We start from the raw sequence: 17,133 nt of genomic DNA on the forward strand, positions 1-17,133 counted from the left end.
TGGATTAGTGAATATAATCAGGATATGTTAGAACAAGTAATGCAGAAAGTGAATAACCGAATTAGGAGGAAAGCTGAAAAATATATCAGAAGACAAAATCGAAAAATAAAAAAACCAATCACATTTCAAAAGGGAGATAAAGTGTTAATTCGTTTACTTAGAAAAAGTAATGTTAAAGAAAATCGTTGTAAGAAATTACAACCAATGTTTGAAGGTCCATACAGAATTGAAAATCAGAATGGACTAAATAGTTATGTGTTAATAGATGCAGAGAACAGACTACGAGGCATGTTCCATATCAACGACATTTTTAAGTATTATGAAGAGAATGAATAATGTTTTCTATACTTTTAACATTAATAATAACAACTGTTACTGATATATCCATTTTATTCAATAGACTTGATTTGTTAAATAAATGGTAGATTTCATTATTGTGAATCAATTTGACATCATACTTGTAGTCTTGTACATATAGAAATTATTTTGTACCCTAAAAATCTTAATTTGGGGTTAGATACAAAATTGATTTTATAAATGTCTTTCTAATTTATAATAAAGTGTAAAACTTACCCATTTATATGGATGAAAGCCTTTTGAATGGAAATAATTCCTAGATTTGTATCCTAACATCCATGGTAAAATGTAGTAAACACAAAAATATAAACACAAAAACTTCCATTTGACATGACAGTTTGACATAGACAGTGAACAGGGATGTATCTAATAGAACACATTTTAAATAAAAAAAAAATTGAATTATTAATTAACTAAGGTATGTAGATAAGAAAATTAATATTTAAAAAAATAGTAAGTAAATTATTTATTTTAAATATTATTTTGGGGTATTGATATGATTGGTGTTTAAAGAAAATAATTTATAAGTTATATACTAGATAATTTTAGATATAACAAGTATTTGGTTATTTTAAGAAGTTATATTCTAGAGAATTTAATAAAAATATATTTATGTGAGGGCATTTTTAAGAAATTAGCATATAAAAAGTATTTTTTTTTAGTAATTATGATGTAGATATATTTAAGTGAGCCATGTGACTAGGCAACCAGATATACATACTCTGAAGTGACGTTTAAGAATAATTACGAATATAAAGTGGGGTTATAATGATAATATGTTGTTTAAAATGTGTAATTTATTAAATTAAAATGTTTAATTTATATAAGTTACTGATTTAAATGTATACTCTGATCTGAAAAGCCTAAATGCCAACAAAATTCTCGATAGATAAGTAAGGAATTCTCTAGATCACCGGAGATGGCTTTGTTTGCGAAATGGTTTGTTCCAGAAAATTCAGACATGTATTTAATAGAACAAATGGAACATGATTTCTTACCAGATGGTTCTGGAACATCCAAAAAGATATAAATACCCGGTGATTTGGATTCAAAGCAGTCAGAAAGTTTAAGTCAAGCAGTCAGAAAGTTTAGTAAGAAAGTCGATTCAGTTAGTTATGAGTTTTTTTTAGTATGAAAATTAGTTAGAGGCAGTCAATCAGTTACAATTGTTCAATATAGTGAGTTAAATCAATATTAAGAAACAGTATAAAAAAATAATATTGAAGATTAAAAATTATGTTATGTATAAATGATGATAATGGAAGAAGTATTAATTGAATATTAAAATTAAATGATATTTTGGTGATTGGATATTGATATATTGAAAAGAAGAATAAAAATAAATGCTGTTGCTGGTTTGCTTGGTGGTTTATAAATGCTGTGAAGAAAAATATCTTAAATTGGTGGAAGCTGATAATTGGAAAAAGTAATTTCACAAAAACAGGGATAACCGAAGCTGAGAAGAAGACATTTGAGTGGTGATTATAATCTATATAGTGGAAAACAGTTCATTTAGGCATTCAGTGACAGAAAGGTACAAAATTTTGTTAATATAATTTAGTTAGTGTCATAACAATTTCAATTTTGAAGATATTTTGTTTAAATTTTACATTGTCTATAGAATTTAATTAGTTTCATAAGAATTTCAATTTAAAGATAGTTTATTTTAAATTTACATTGGCTAGGTTAGATATATATGTGTGTTTCATAATAGATATAATAAAGATAATTTAAAAAAGTACTTACAAACTAATTCTTTGAGAACCGCGATTAAAACCCTATATTATTAAAAAATACTTATTGCTCATCATTCAAACAAACAATACATCATAACAATATATATATATATATATATACATTTATATATATATATATATATATATATATATATATATATATATATATATATATATATATGTATATATATATATGTATATATATATATATATATATATATATATATATATATATATATATATATATAAAAGTGCACTTGTAAGTGAATGGGATATTTTCGGTCAATTTGGAGATAAAAAAGACAAGAGTTGTGCTACTTTATCTATTTGTTGAAGACGTTTCGCCCACTGTTCAAAGATCTGTAGCATTAAGATGTTATTATTGTGAAGAAACATCAAAAATTAATCTAATAAATAAATTAGCCAAAAAAACACAGAAACACAGAACGCCGGAAGATTCCCAATTTAAGTAATTTTATACTAATTTTTTTAATTTAACTTTTGAAAACATTGATTGATTCTAAAATCTATCAAAAAATGTAATTGTCAATTTTGAATTGTTATATTAACAACAGCAAGGCTAGCGGGATCTTGACTGTTATGATCATATCATGCAAAATAAAGTATTTGAAAGCTCGAATGTCAGAACTGACAATCAGCTGGTGAGATTGAAGGAAAAGTTTTGTAGATGCCAACATAAATGTGATAATATAATAAAAGAAGTTGAAGAAGAAACCAATAATTTAAAAGTAGAATACGGAAGAATCAATTTTGTAGTATTAGTGCATGGTAAATTTGGCTTAAGTTGCTGATATCAGTTCTCTTATTTAATGCATTAGGTTGTTTTAAAATATGACACATCTCCATAAACTGTCTCTTATTAAGGTTACGTTCTCTACAGAGAATTCTAACATCATCAAAATTCACAGTATGTTTGGTGTTGATTGCATGTTCTGCAAGGGCACAAGTATGTTTAGAAAGTTTAATGTCACTACGCTAAGAAGGAGAAAATCAGTGTATTCAGGCATAAAGGATCCATGTACAAAAAATCCATAGAAATCTCAGCGGATAAGGGATATAAGTAACATATTGTGTAAATAGATCCTTTATGAACTGACATTTTAGAATTTACTGTGTACGTAGACCCCGTACACTCTAGTAACGTAGCAAATATTAATTTTAAAACGTGCTTAAAAGATTTCTAGGTTCGAACAACGTACTTTTAACATAAAAAACATATTTTGAAAAAAAGTCATATAGACTCTTCATGCAGTTGTGTCTTCAATTATAACACATCTAACAACGGCAATGATAATATTTCTCATCACGTACCTACTTAATCACTGGATTTACCAAAAATAGAGGTACTCGAAAACATCTTCTGAACAAAGGACAAATAATCGAAAAATCTTGGGAATTCATTATCCCCCTATATATTTGTTTTATAAATGATCGCAAGGAATTTGATAGGGTCAAATCGTAACACTTATGGCAGATGCTAAGAAAAGTAGGCGTACCATAGCACTAATTTTCGTTTATAACCGAGCTATACGAACACACTACTGGAACATTTAAAGTTCTTGACATACTTTTGAATGTATTCCATCTATAACAAGGTGTCAGACAAATATGTAAAATTAATTAATATATATGGGGAGCATACTATGAAAAAAGCGCTTGAAGGATGGGAAGAGGGCATAGCAATAAATGGCCGAAAAAAAAAACAGTCTACGTTTTTCTGATGACACAGCCCTTCTTCAAATAGTCAAGAAGATTTAATTGGTAAATACATAAGACTGGTTAAAAACGAAAGTCAAATATTTGGTCTGCAATTAAACATATTAAAAACAAAGATCATGACAGTGGATGAACTATATTACAATCATCCACACATAACCACGATTGATCAGTTTGAGGTTGTAAGCTCATATTTATATCTGGGATCATTCATCACAAATACAGGGTCACTACAGGAAGAAATAAAACGTAGAAGTGATCTAGCAAAAATCGCCGTACGTAATATGGCCAAATATGAAAGAGCTCTTAAAATTTCACTAACGGTAAGAAAGAAGTTAATTAACTGCTTAATATTCCCAATATTGACATGCGGATGCGAATCTTGGATCCTACAACAAGCGGAAAGAAGAGAGATAGACGCCACTGAAATGGTTTGTTGGAGAAAAATGTTACTAATTCTGTGGACCGACCACAGGACAAATATTTCAATGGTAAATGAGATAATAGTCAGTAAACGGCTATCCAGCAAAGTCCACCTCCAACGATTAAAATACTTCGGACATGTTATGAGAGTAGACACAGAAAACATGGAAAAACTTATTATGCAAGGTAGAAGGTAGAAGGCCGAAGATCGCGAGGAAGATCCGCAACAAGATGGATCGATAAAATTGCAGGAATATACAAAAGACCTATGCATGAGTTAACAGAAATGACCAGAGACAGAGATCTTTGGAAACGAACAATACACGACATCACGAAAATTACTACACTCCCCTCGGGTGTTATGATTAAAGAGAGACTTAATCACAATGTTTGTCTTTTTACGTTTAAAGCACCTGTGTTTTACAGTCTACCATCGAGTTTCAGGTTCGGGATTAACTTGGTAATACGCACTACTGCAGAGGCTATCTTGAATAGTGGCTCCTAATCAAATTTAATAAAACGTGTGTATCATTGGCATTAGATAAACTACTTCAAACATAAATTTAAAACAATAGTTAAAGTAGAGTTCATTCATAATAAGTTTGGATTATCTTTAACGTGCCTTCTTCTTCTTCACGTACCATATCAGAGTTTTCCGACGTTGACGATCAGAATTGCGAAGACTTCTCGATCTGCCACATGGAATAAATGTCTTGCATTTGATATCACAGCCCATTCACGAATGTTTTTTAATCAAGAAACATGTTTTTTCATACACCTTTTTACGGTATTCTATTTTGCCTTTAAGTATCATTTGTAATATCCTATATGAATTTTCCCTCACTCCCTCCCTGTCCGAAATAAAACATTTTCTGGTGTTTAACATCTTAAGCAATTTTCTTTTTTTGTTAACCCTACTTTTTTTTATCCAAGGTATCTTCAGCATTCGTCTATGAATTCACATTTCCAACTTTTTAATTCTGTTCATACTTGATACTTTTAGTGTCCACAATTCTACTTCATACAAAAGTACAGATCAAATATAGCACTTTATCATTATTTGTCTTAGTTCTAAACTGAGATGATTATTGCAATTAAATGTCTTTATTTTCATAAAAGTAGTTTTAGTAATTGCTATTCTTCGTTTTATTGCTATGTATGGATCTAGTTGGTCCGTTATAACAGTTCACAAAAAGTAGTTTTAGCCCAGATTTAAAAACATTTTTTCTCTTAAATAAATAGGTTTCTAATTATGTGCTATCTGTATATAGCTTGAAGGTGGGCTTTCTTTTTAAAAAAATTACACTTGTGAGTTTTTAAAAATCTAGATGTGGGAACCGTTTAAAAGTTTCTTATTCTTATTTTAGTACCCTGTCCTGAAATCTGATGATGAATAGAGTTGCTTTCATCAGGTCCTCGTAGACACATCGTCTCAGGACCAGCAACTTCACGTGGATTCATACGTCGCCATGTTACCAAATCCACTGGTAACTTTAACATCATAGAATTTATCACCATATAATGTAAACCAAATTTAAATAACAATTTTTAACGGGTTTTTACTCACATATTTAGTGGCTCAATACATGTATACCCATCTAGTGCACTAATGATGGAACATGGATTCCGAAAACGTTTTGTGATATAGCCCGATTGGGTTTTTTTTTTTAATTATATACCTTTTATAAAGAATTTTTAATAAAATTTTTTGTTATATATGGTAGACAGCCAAACTACAGAAACTTAGATTCCTTGTGGATAAAAATATGACACAAAGATTAGGACAAACAAGAACAGCAATCCGACAACTTACCTCAGTATGGTGGGATAGACACCTAAATATGAAGACAAAATCACAGATTTATAAAACATTAGTGCGAAGTATTATGACATATGGGGCTGAAAATTGGATCATAAACAAGAAAAACAGCAGTAAGATAGTATCAACAGAGATGGAATGCCTGCGAAGATGCTGCAGAGTAACAAAAATGGATAGTAGAAGTAATGACGAAATAAAGCAAAGAACATCAATAGAAACAGACATACTAACATATATAGAACAAAAAAGATTAAAGTGGTATGGACCTGTAAGAAGAACTAGCGACAGCAGATGGATAAAGAGAATAACCGAATGGAGCCCCATAGGAAGGAGGAAAAGAGGACGACCCCGAAAATCCTGGAGGAACGAAGTAGACGACGCCATGAGTAAGAGAGGCCTAAACGATGGAGAATGGAACAACAGAGAGAGATGGAAACGGTTGAGCGAAGGAAGGCAGTGAATACTGTAGAATCCCTAAATATATATATAAAAATATAACTTAACTACTGATCCTTTCAATTATTTAAAGAAGAATAAAAAACATGTGACATTTATAACGTTAGAACTTTCAGGTTGCGTATGATATTGTTGACAGATCTTAGTTATATTTAGCTATGATTGAATTTGGAATACCATAAGAATTGAGAGCATTAAATAAAATGACTTTGAGGAAAGTTGAATGTATGGTGCGGGTACAAGCGGATGTTTTAGAACTAAGAAATGAGTCATGCATGTTGTTTAACCTAGCATTCTTCTTCTTCTTCTAATGGCGCTACAATTCTTTGTGAGTCTTGTCCTGCTTAACAATGTTCTTCCATTCTGCCCTGTCGGATACTTTCATCCGCCTCTGCCTGATATTCATGGTTTTAAGATCCCTCCCTACGTCAACTATCCATCTTTTACGGGGCCTTCCTCTTATTCTGTTTTCTTGGGGCTTCTATCTCTGGACTACTTTTACAGCTCGATTATCTGGCATTCTTTCTAGGTGACCAAGCCAGTTTAGTCTTTGTCACTTTACAAATCTGACAATATCTGCGCTCTGCATTAGAAAATAATATAAAAGCCTAAGTTTAACCTAGCATTAGAAAATAATATAAAATACTAGGGAATGAACATAAATGGTGTGACATGTACCTGTTGTATACAAATAATATAATATACTGACAATATCGTGATAATTGACGGAAGTATAAATGAAGCAGCTGAAGCCAGAAAACTAAATATTTGTTTATAAATAAATCATGCAGTTGGAAAAGGATCCAGGAAAGGTATCCCTTTATAAATTAGACTAAAAGACTACGTGATTACTTTCCTTTAAAATTTACCACCATTCTGATACATTCTCATCCTCCGTTATCACCAGTATGACATGGTCTCGTGTATCTTTTCTCACAATTTAGTGCCTGCCTATTTTCTCACCTCATAAATAATTGTTTTTCTCTAGCAGCTTATTATAATAAGTTTTTAAGTTGTTCTTAAGATTTGTTTAAGTCATGTTACTTTTTTCTACCATTCTATTAGCTTAGATAAATATTCTCAATCATATTGAGAATTTTAATCTTGGAAATATCAGAAATAAAAATAATAAATCAGTATTGTCGTAAACTTTAAACTTATTTTATGGTATTTTTATTTGAATATGAAAAAAATATGTTGTAATAATTGTAAATATTAATAATTTTAATATTAAATATAAATAAATATACATTATTACTAATATAATTTTCCTGTGATCGTCGCCAACAACAATCAAACAATGGTATTTACTCGATAAATAATTCCAACCAATATTGATTATCTAATTGAATTCATTAACAAGCCACATACAAAATATGCAACGGGAAACCAAATTTCCCAATAGGTGGATAATAATGATTTTCAGAATGGTATAAAAAGACTGGTTGGCTGAAATTCATCATATTCATTCATCATTAAGACTAGTTTATCATGAATATCGCAATTGCCCTGTTCCTGTGCGTATTGGTAGCCAATGTGTTGGCCGCTCCATCGCCTATAGAAGAAGTTGAAGAAAATGGTAAGCCAATTTTTATGATTATTGTCAATATATTTTGTTTATAATAGAAATAGTATATTAGTTAATAAGCATATATTTATCGATATTATTTACAAGTGTGTAATTTATGAGAATAATCCGCTAGAATGATAGCCATTATATGCAAATACGTTGTTTACAGCTCTTGGGCATATGCTATTATTAATATATAATATTATTTTAGCTTTTATTATTACAAACAACGATATCAGATTTAGCCTGTAACTTTGATTAAATATAAATTGTTTAATTCGATATTCATATTTGAACAATTTGTTAAAATTATTGTAGAAACAGCATTATCGTTTTAACAAATATTGCAATTATTTAAAGAAATAATTACATAATGTGTTTTGATTTTTTATATAGGATAACTTTTAGCTGTATATTTTTATTGTTTATTGGGTAATCTATATAGCCTTCAGCTACTACTAATGCCTACTACTACTACTACTTGAAATGCCCTTCTTTTAATTCACCTCTTAACTTATGATCTAAATAAAATTTACTCCCAACTCATTCTATCAAAAGTTGACATTTTTTGAATAAATATAAACTAACTATTCCTATTTAAAATAAGTATAAAATGACGTTTCAATTTCCACTTCGGGAATTGTTATCAAAATACAAGACTCTAAATTCTAAACCTTACAATTTAGAGGCATTCAGTTAGTAAAAACCTAAAAGCCTGGGTAGCCATCTTGAGAATCGCGCTGCATAATCTGTAAAACTTAGAAGTATATATATATATATATATATATATAAATATATATATATATATATATATATATATATATATATATTTATATATATATATATATATATATATGTTATATAGGCAAACATATATACGTTATTCTGACTACTGGTCGTCTTCTGTACGGTGCAGCGAAGTTGAAGTTAGAAAAGGAGCATGATAACTTAAAAAGATCGCTACAGGAGCAATGCGACCAATTTGCCTTCGATATACCTATCTTGCTTTTCGTTTTCTTTTTTTGCGAGACATGCCATTACATTTTACTTTTATATGTATATCTTGCTTTGTTAAGTAGCTGCATACACATTAATCCCTTCTCTTATCTAATTGATCAGCTGTGATAAAAATTGCATTTTTTATATAATTATATAATATATATATATATATATATATATATATATATATATATATATATATATATATATATATATATTAGTAAATAGTCAACTTTTACAACCATAATAAACAGATGATTTTTAGGGCATGTCCGAGTAAAGCGATTCACCTGTGACGTAATTGGATCCATTTCATATGCCAAGTTTAAACTGAATGACGCTGCCTGTGCTGCTCACTGTAGACTGAAGCACAGACCAGGAGGATGGTGTGACCAGAGAAAGGAGTGTCATTGCAGATAAATGTCTATTATGTCCATAATGTTTTTTATATTCCCTTATTTTTGTCTTTCTTACTGTTTACTATATGTTTCTAATAAAAAATAAAATGAACTTATTGTTTCATTGTAATAAAAAAAAGATTGTACCTTTTAAATTAATACCAAACTTTTTGGTCAAAAATAGGGTTTTAAAAATAACCTAGTCTTAACATGACATAGAATTTTTTACACATGTTTTACAAATACTTTTTTTTTTAGCTCTCGTGTGTCTCGACAACGTAGGTCACTGATACAGGTATAATTTTATTACATTACATTACAGTATATACAGTAACAACATTACAATTAATAAAGAAATCCATTAAATATTGGTACAATTATTAATTATTAAATTCTAAACTACGTTTCTTCTTCTAAATTTCCTGATAAAGCTTGGTTTCATAGAGGAAATTAGTAAGGTTTTGGAATTGATCTGGCGAACTGAGACTATTTTGTAGGTTTCGACACAAAAGATTATTTTTTCAGGTACAGATAGAATATTACCACAGTGTGTATATGTTGGTGGATCTTGGAAAGTCATTAAATGTTTATGAGTTAGTCTTGTATGGCCGATTCTAAGTCGGCGAATTAAGATTTTGTTTTTTCGTGTAATGGAAGGAAACTCATGATGGATGTCACGAAGCTTGGAAGGGATTTTATTCCAGTGATCTTGCCAATACATTTGGATGATATTTTAAGAATACGACTGTAAATCTGTATGTAGTTGTATGTTTTCAGTCTCTATATTAGAAGACGAGGCTTGTTCTGAAAAGAGGTCGGTTAGTTCGTTACCTGGGATTCCTACATGAGAAGGAATTCAGATCATGGTTATGGATGCTCCCATTGAGATTAAACTATCGAAAGAGTTTTAAATAGCTTGAACCAAAGGCTGTACCGTGTACATCCTTTGAGAGAATATATAGACGCTAAAGAGTCTGTACATATTGCTACTTTTATATTTTGGAGATATTTATTTTGAAGATATAGAGCGTTTCACGTTAAGAAAATAACATTAGGCTTATGGAGATCAGTGTTGCGAAAACTCTCAGGCATGCGGTTTACTAGATTGTCGATATATTTTTCGAATTTCCATTTTCAATTAACATTTAAGTGTAAAGTCAGAATAACAACTGAAGAACCACAAAGCCTTATTATCATTATGTAGTCTCAGAGAACGACATAAAATCGCTGACATACGCACACCGTATTATTTTAAGTTTCAATTAGTAATTAGATATACGCATTCCAAGCGGTCCGTTTATTTGCTTTTAAATCTTTAACAGTCGGCAAAGTACATGATTTAACTAAGCAATATTTTCTACTGATTTCTATGATTCATGATATATGATATTCTTACCAAAAAACAAATAAACTGTCGTTACTATAATTAAAATAAGATAAAATAAAATTATCTTTTGTAAATACTATTTATTTAATTAAAATCATTTTCCCTACTTTTCATCTCTTGTTTCGAATGGACACTTTTGGTCAATTACGTTAAAAAACAATTATTTAATTCATGTCTGTGAAAACGAAAATACAAATTATACAACCCTGAATCGTGCTGGTGTTCATCGTGGCATCGCTGCGCTTCTATTGTCCATAAGAAATACATGGCCCTATCTCCGCAATGTTATTTTCTTAACGTGGATAGTAAGTTTGTAGTTTGGAGAATAGAGAATAATTTAGCAGTATTTATGCAGCAGAAGAGCGTAAGATTACAAAATATGATTAAATCTGTGTTTGAAGTTACAGCACATCCAACAGCTCTAGAACTCTTATGTGCTTATTATAATTAGTTAACGAGAGATTAAAATCTGCCATTAATTGATTCCAGGGAGGTTCAGGGTAGGGCACCCTTTTGTCCTGGAGTTGAGAAATCGGCTTCGAAGGCGGAGGAACTATTAAGTAGTCAACGGCATAAAGATACGGAAGGGAACGGAAAACCACTGTATTAAAGGTCTCAAATGACATTCCTAGAAAATCATAATGGCGTTTGCAGAAACCCAAAGACACCTTACTGATCATGGCAGTCGGAAACCAAGATCCGGCAGGAGAGGTACACTTGAAGAATATGAGGCCTCTCAGGTCGTCACCAAGCGAAACCCTCATAATCAGAAGGAAACCAAGAAAAGCATTGGTTTAGAGAAAATAGAAAAAGGACGAACCCTAAGACTGGCCACATGGAACGTGAAGAGTTTATATCAACCAGGTAAGCTGGACAACCTAATAGCTGAAATGGATCGCCTTAAGATAAATATATTCGGTATCAGCGATGTTCAATGGCCTGATTCAGGAAAACTAGCCACAAACAACGGCATGATGTATTACGTTGGTAACAATGATCCAAGACATCGATATGGAGTTGCCATTCTTGTAGACAAAGCGACAAATAAATCAGTAGTTGGTTTTACTCCCTACTCAGAGAGATTGATGATGATTCAATTGCAGACATTCTCTAAAAAGATAAACATTGTACAAATATACGCACCAACTGCCGACAAAGATGAGACCGAGATAGAGAGGTTCTACATGCAATTGAACGAAATCATAAGATCCACAAAAAAAGATGATATATTGTTGGTGATGGGAGATTTCAACGCCAAGGTTGGAAAAGGAAAAGTGGACGGATGCGTGGGGGAATTTGGCTTGGGAGAACGAAATGAAAGAGGGGACAGACTTGTCGAATTCTGCCAAAGCGAGGAGATGGTAATAATGAATACAAATTTTAAATTACCTAAAAGAAGACTTTATACTTGGAAATCACCTGCGGATTCAGAAGACAACATTGTTCGAAACCAGATAGATTACATTTTAATAAAATCTAGATATAAAAACACTATAAAGTCTCTGAGAACATACCCCGGAGCTGACATAAATTCAGACCATAATCCATTAGTAGGCGTAATGCAGATAAAATTGAAGAAGATCCAAAAACAAACAAATATACCACGGTTTGATGTCTCAAAGATAAAAGAAGAACCTATACGTCAGAGATTAAAACAAGAAATAAATGATAACTTAAAGAAAATCAAACAAGACGTGATAAAAACAACAGATGTTAATGACAAATGGAACATGGTACAGGAAACTTTAATAAAGGCAGGAGAAAAGCTACTGCAGACAAAAATAAGAAAAAAACAGAGATGGATGACTTCAGAAATCTTAGATCTAATGGAGGAAAGAAGGAAACATAAAGGCAGGAGTAAAGCAAAACACAAGGAACTACAGAGATTGATAGGAAAGAAAATTAAAGAGGCCAAATCCACCTGGCTTGCTAATCAATGCAGTGAAATAGAGGCATATGCTAAACAGTACGATAGCTTTAACATGCATAAGAAAATAAAGGAAATGACAAATACACTGAGAAAAAAGAAAGATGCCCTTCTGAAAGACGCAAATGGAAAAATCATTATAGAAATTAAAGAGAAATTAAAAAAATGGAAGACATACATAACAGATCTGTTTGAGGATAATCGGCAAGAACCGGAAGAAATCGACAGCGAAACGGGGCCAGAGATCATAATAGAGGAAATCGAACAAGCAATACGAAACGCAAAAAACGGAAAAACTGTAGGTCCAGACGAAATACCTGCGGAACTACTGAAATGTCTAGACGATGAAACTCTACCTGTACTTCTGGACCTATTTAATGAAGTATATAAAACTGGAAAAATCCCACAGGAATGGTTGGTGTCCACCTTTGTAGCAATACCAAAAACAGTATATGCCAAAGATTGTTCAGACTATAGGACAATATCACTAATAAGCCATACCCTCAAAATATTTCTAAAGGTGATTCATGGAAGATTATATAGAAAACTAGAAGATGATATGGATGATACTCAGTTTGGGTTCCGCAAGGGACTGGGAACGAGAGAGGCATTGTTTGCTTTTAATGTCCTCTCTCAAAGATGCTTAGATATGAACCTAGATATTTATTCCTGTTTCATCGACTTCGAGAAGGCATTCGACAGGGTCCGACATGAAAAACTAATAGAAATACTGAGAAACAAAGATATAGACAGACGAGACTTACGAATCATTATCAATCTGTATTGGAATCAAAAGGCCAATATAAAGATAGAAGAACAAAAGTCCGAAAATGTAGATATAAAGAGAGGAGTAAGACAGGGCTGTGTTCTGTCACCATTACTGTTTAACGTGTACAGTGAAGCCATATTCCAGGAAGCGATAGCGGATCTGGGTGATGGAATCTCTGTAAACGGAAGAATAGTAAATAACATAAGATTCGCTGATGACACCGTTATAATGGCAGACACCCTGGAATCGCTACAAGAATTGGTAAATAGAATTAACGATTATTGCATTAGATACGGATTAAAAATAAATAAGAGAAAAACTAAATTCATGATTGTCTCAAAAACGCAACATGGAAATGAAAGATTAATGATAGAGCAAACCCAAATAGAAAAAGTAGAGACATATAAATATCTGGGAACCTGGGTTGATGACAAAAATGACCAAAGCAGAGAAATCAAAGTCCGCATTGAAACTGCAAGGCAAGCATTTGTGAAAATGAAGACAATGCTTACCAACAGAGACCTTCAGTTGCATCTCAGATTGAGGGCTCTAAGATGTTACATATTTTCTATCTTACTATACGGAATGGAAGCTTGGACATTGAAGAAACAACACATAAGGAAAATAGAAGCGTTCGAAATGTGGTGTTACAGAAGAATATTAAAAATTCAGTGGGTTCAAAGGATTACCAATGCTGAGGTACTACGACGTCTAAATAAGGAGTTAGAAATTATGAACAGCATAAAAAGAAGAAAACTAGAATATTTGGGTCACATAACCAGAGGAGAAAAATATGAGCTGCTGAGAATTATTATGCAAGGAAGGATCCAAGGAAGAAGAAGCGTAGGAAGAAGACGCATCTCCTGGCTGAAAAACCTTAGAGAATGGTTTAACTGTAGTTCACTACAACTTTTCAGAGCAGCAGCTAACAAAGTGACCATAGCCGTTATGATATCCAACCTCCGATAGGAGATGGAACTTTAAGAAGAAGGGAGGTTTCGGTGATATTAATATTGGAGTTGTGGCTAAAAGATCGATATTATTCAAATGTGGTGAGAGATACTGTGGCATAGATTAAAGTTTAATAGGAGAAGGAGAGTTTAAAAGTTCATTACTTAATAATTTATAAGCTAGGTTTTCGGTATTAGCTGGGATATAAGACGAATATTTTTAAAGGAGTTGCCTGCGACGTAGCCAGATGAGAAGTTCATTAGCTTCTCTGTATAAACTCTCTGCGGGGTTCGACCTGAAGGCTCCAAGGCATATTCGGAGTGCAGTGTTGTGTATAGAATTAAGAAGTTTTAAATCTGATGAGCTAGCTGACATTTAAATGAAACTGCAGTAGTCTATTTTAGAACGAATAAGACATCTATAAATCTGAAGCAAGTCGTCTTCGTCTACACCCCAATGATGATTAGACAGAGTTTTTCATAAGTTAAGTCGAATGTGAGTCCTAAAATCCGCATACTCCTTACTGCAGGTAGACAAGTATCATTTATGGTAATTTTAGGATTTATAGTACTGGCGTCCTGCGAGAAAACTTAATGATTTTTGTCTTTTCATGAAAAAAGTTACATCCACTGACTAAAGTCCATTCAAGCAATTGGTCAGTAGCATTTTGAAGTAGTTTGCAAGTGGCAACAGCGTCTTTGTCTTGGCAGAAAATTATTAAATAATCTGCTTAAAGTGCAAACTTGACCGGAAGCTCAATGTTATTACATATATACTTTAAAACAAGAATAAAGAGTGTAGGACTCAATACCGACCCTTGGGGAACGCCATCAGTTTATTTGAAAGTCCTAGAGATTTTGCTATTTTCTCTTACGTTAAAGGTTCTATTTGTTAGAAATTGATTAATTAATAAAGATATATTTCCAGATATACTGAACTCCTCGAGTTTAGCGATAATAAGAGGCCTATAAAGAGTATCAAATGCTTTTTCGATATCAAACTAAACAGCTATTAGGTCTTGTTTGCATTGAAAGGCGTTAATGATTGATGTTTGGAGGTTTGCTAGATTGTCTGCTGTACTTCGATGTGATCTAAAATCTGATTGTGGCAAATTTATTATTTTATATTTTCTTGGAACCAGAGGAGTCTTTTATTGATCATTTTATTTATAAGTTTGCACGTTGTACATGTAAGAGAAATTGGTCTGTAGGAATTTAGATTAGTTGAAGATTTGCCTTGTTTTTTAACAGGAATTATTATGGATTTTTGCCACAAATTTAAAAATAATTTTTTGGTCCATATTAAATTGTAAATTTCCAGCAGATTAGCTAGGCTATTTTCATTTGCATTTTCTGATAATTGCAGCTGATTTAGTTTGCTTTCAGTATATAATCAAAAGTCATCCCAGTTGGCATTAGAAATGTTTACTGTCATAAAGATAGTCAACTGGTTTCCATGTGAGGTAAGGATATATTTTTGGGTGACACAAACTTAAATCTATTGAGGAGAATGTACCAGTAGCAATATTAAAATGAGTTATGGAATGATTATTCATCATACAAGTATCGGTAATATTCAATACATTTTCGACAGTATTTCCCTGGCCGAAGGTTTTTTCAGAACCCCACAATGTATTGTGGGCATTGAAATTTCCAACAAGAAACAAAGGAGAAGGAAGTTGGTGTATGAGGTCCACTAAATCGGCTACGAATAAACTATAATTTGGAGGAATATAAATACTACAAACTGAAATTTTATTTGGACACCAAATGCTAACGGCGATAGCTTCTTGGTTTGTGCAAATGGAAAGACGTGTGAAGTAGAGATCATTGGATATGAATATGGATGTTCCACCGCTAGCTGTAAGATAGTCAGTTCTCAAGAAATGATATCCTACAAAAAGTCTTTTGTGGTCAAATTTGAAATTCGTTCCTTGTAAACATACTATGTCGGAAGTAATATCAAGATGTTCAAGTCTAGGGTAAAACCCATCGCAAGTCCATTGAATTAGATTGAAGTTTATTAAAATGAAGATTTTTGGGAATGTTGAAACGTATCTGAAAGATATTCCTCATCCGAAGGTTCCAGTGATGACAGGGAATTTATGCTCACTGTGTCTTCTGTGTCAGACTGAAAATCTTGTGTAAGTTTTTTTGATATTCTTGTAAATCTGTACTTTAGTGACCTATCTGTTAGAAAAGGATAAACATACATGTCAGAGAGTAATGATTTGATGTCATGTGTAAACTGTTGGGCTTCAGATAATAGATTGCTACTACCGTAATTATTTTCAAGAAAACTTATAAAATTATCCGCAGAAGTGGAAAACGATTTTAATGACTTACTAAAACAGTCTTTTATTGCTTCTTTTGAGGCATCCGTGATTTTGGAACTATCAGACGAATTTTTTTTAACTTTTTCTTAGCTTGTTTCATTGATTTTCTGTTTGTATCTTGATAAGGAGGTATTGCAGGTGAAATTTCTTCTTGTATTTCTGACACGTTGATTACGTTGGAATCTACTGAATATGAAAATGCTCTCTTCATTCCAGGGACAGATGAGGATGGTATTCCTTCAGTTGTTGATGGATCCTCTGTAGAAACT

The 17,133-nt window shown here is 31.9% G+C and overlaps 1 long non-coding RNA gene across 1 annotated transcript; it reads left to right on the forward strand.

Moving 5' to 3' along the window:
* The first annotated feature begins 7,903 nt into the window (after positions 1 to 7,903).
* LOC140435617 (uncharacterized) lies at positions 7,904 to 9,607 on the forward strand. The gene is made up of 2 exons (XR_011950191.1): positions 7,904 to 8,107; positions 9,363 to 9,607. It is a non-coding gene; the product is annotated as an uncharacterized lncRNA (long non-coding RNA).
* The last annotated feature ends 7,526 nt before the right edge of the window (positions 9,608 to 17,133 follow it).

This window comes from Diabrotica undecimpunctata, chromosome 3 (genome assembly GCF_040954645.1).
Source record: "Diabrotica undecimpunctata isolate CICGRU chromosome 3, icDiaUnde3, whole genome shotgun sequence".
Lineage (NCBI taxonomy): Eukaryota > Metazoa > Arthropoda > Insecta > Coleoptera > Chrysomelidae > Diabrotica > Diabrotica undecimpunctata.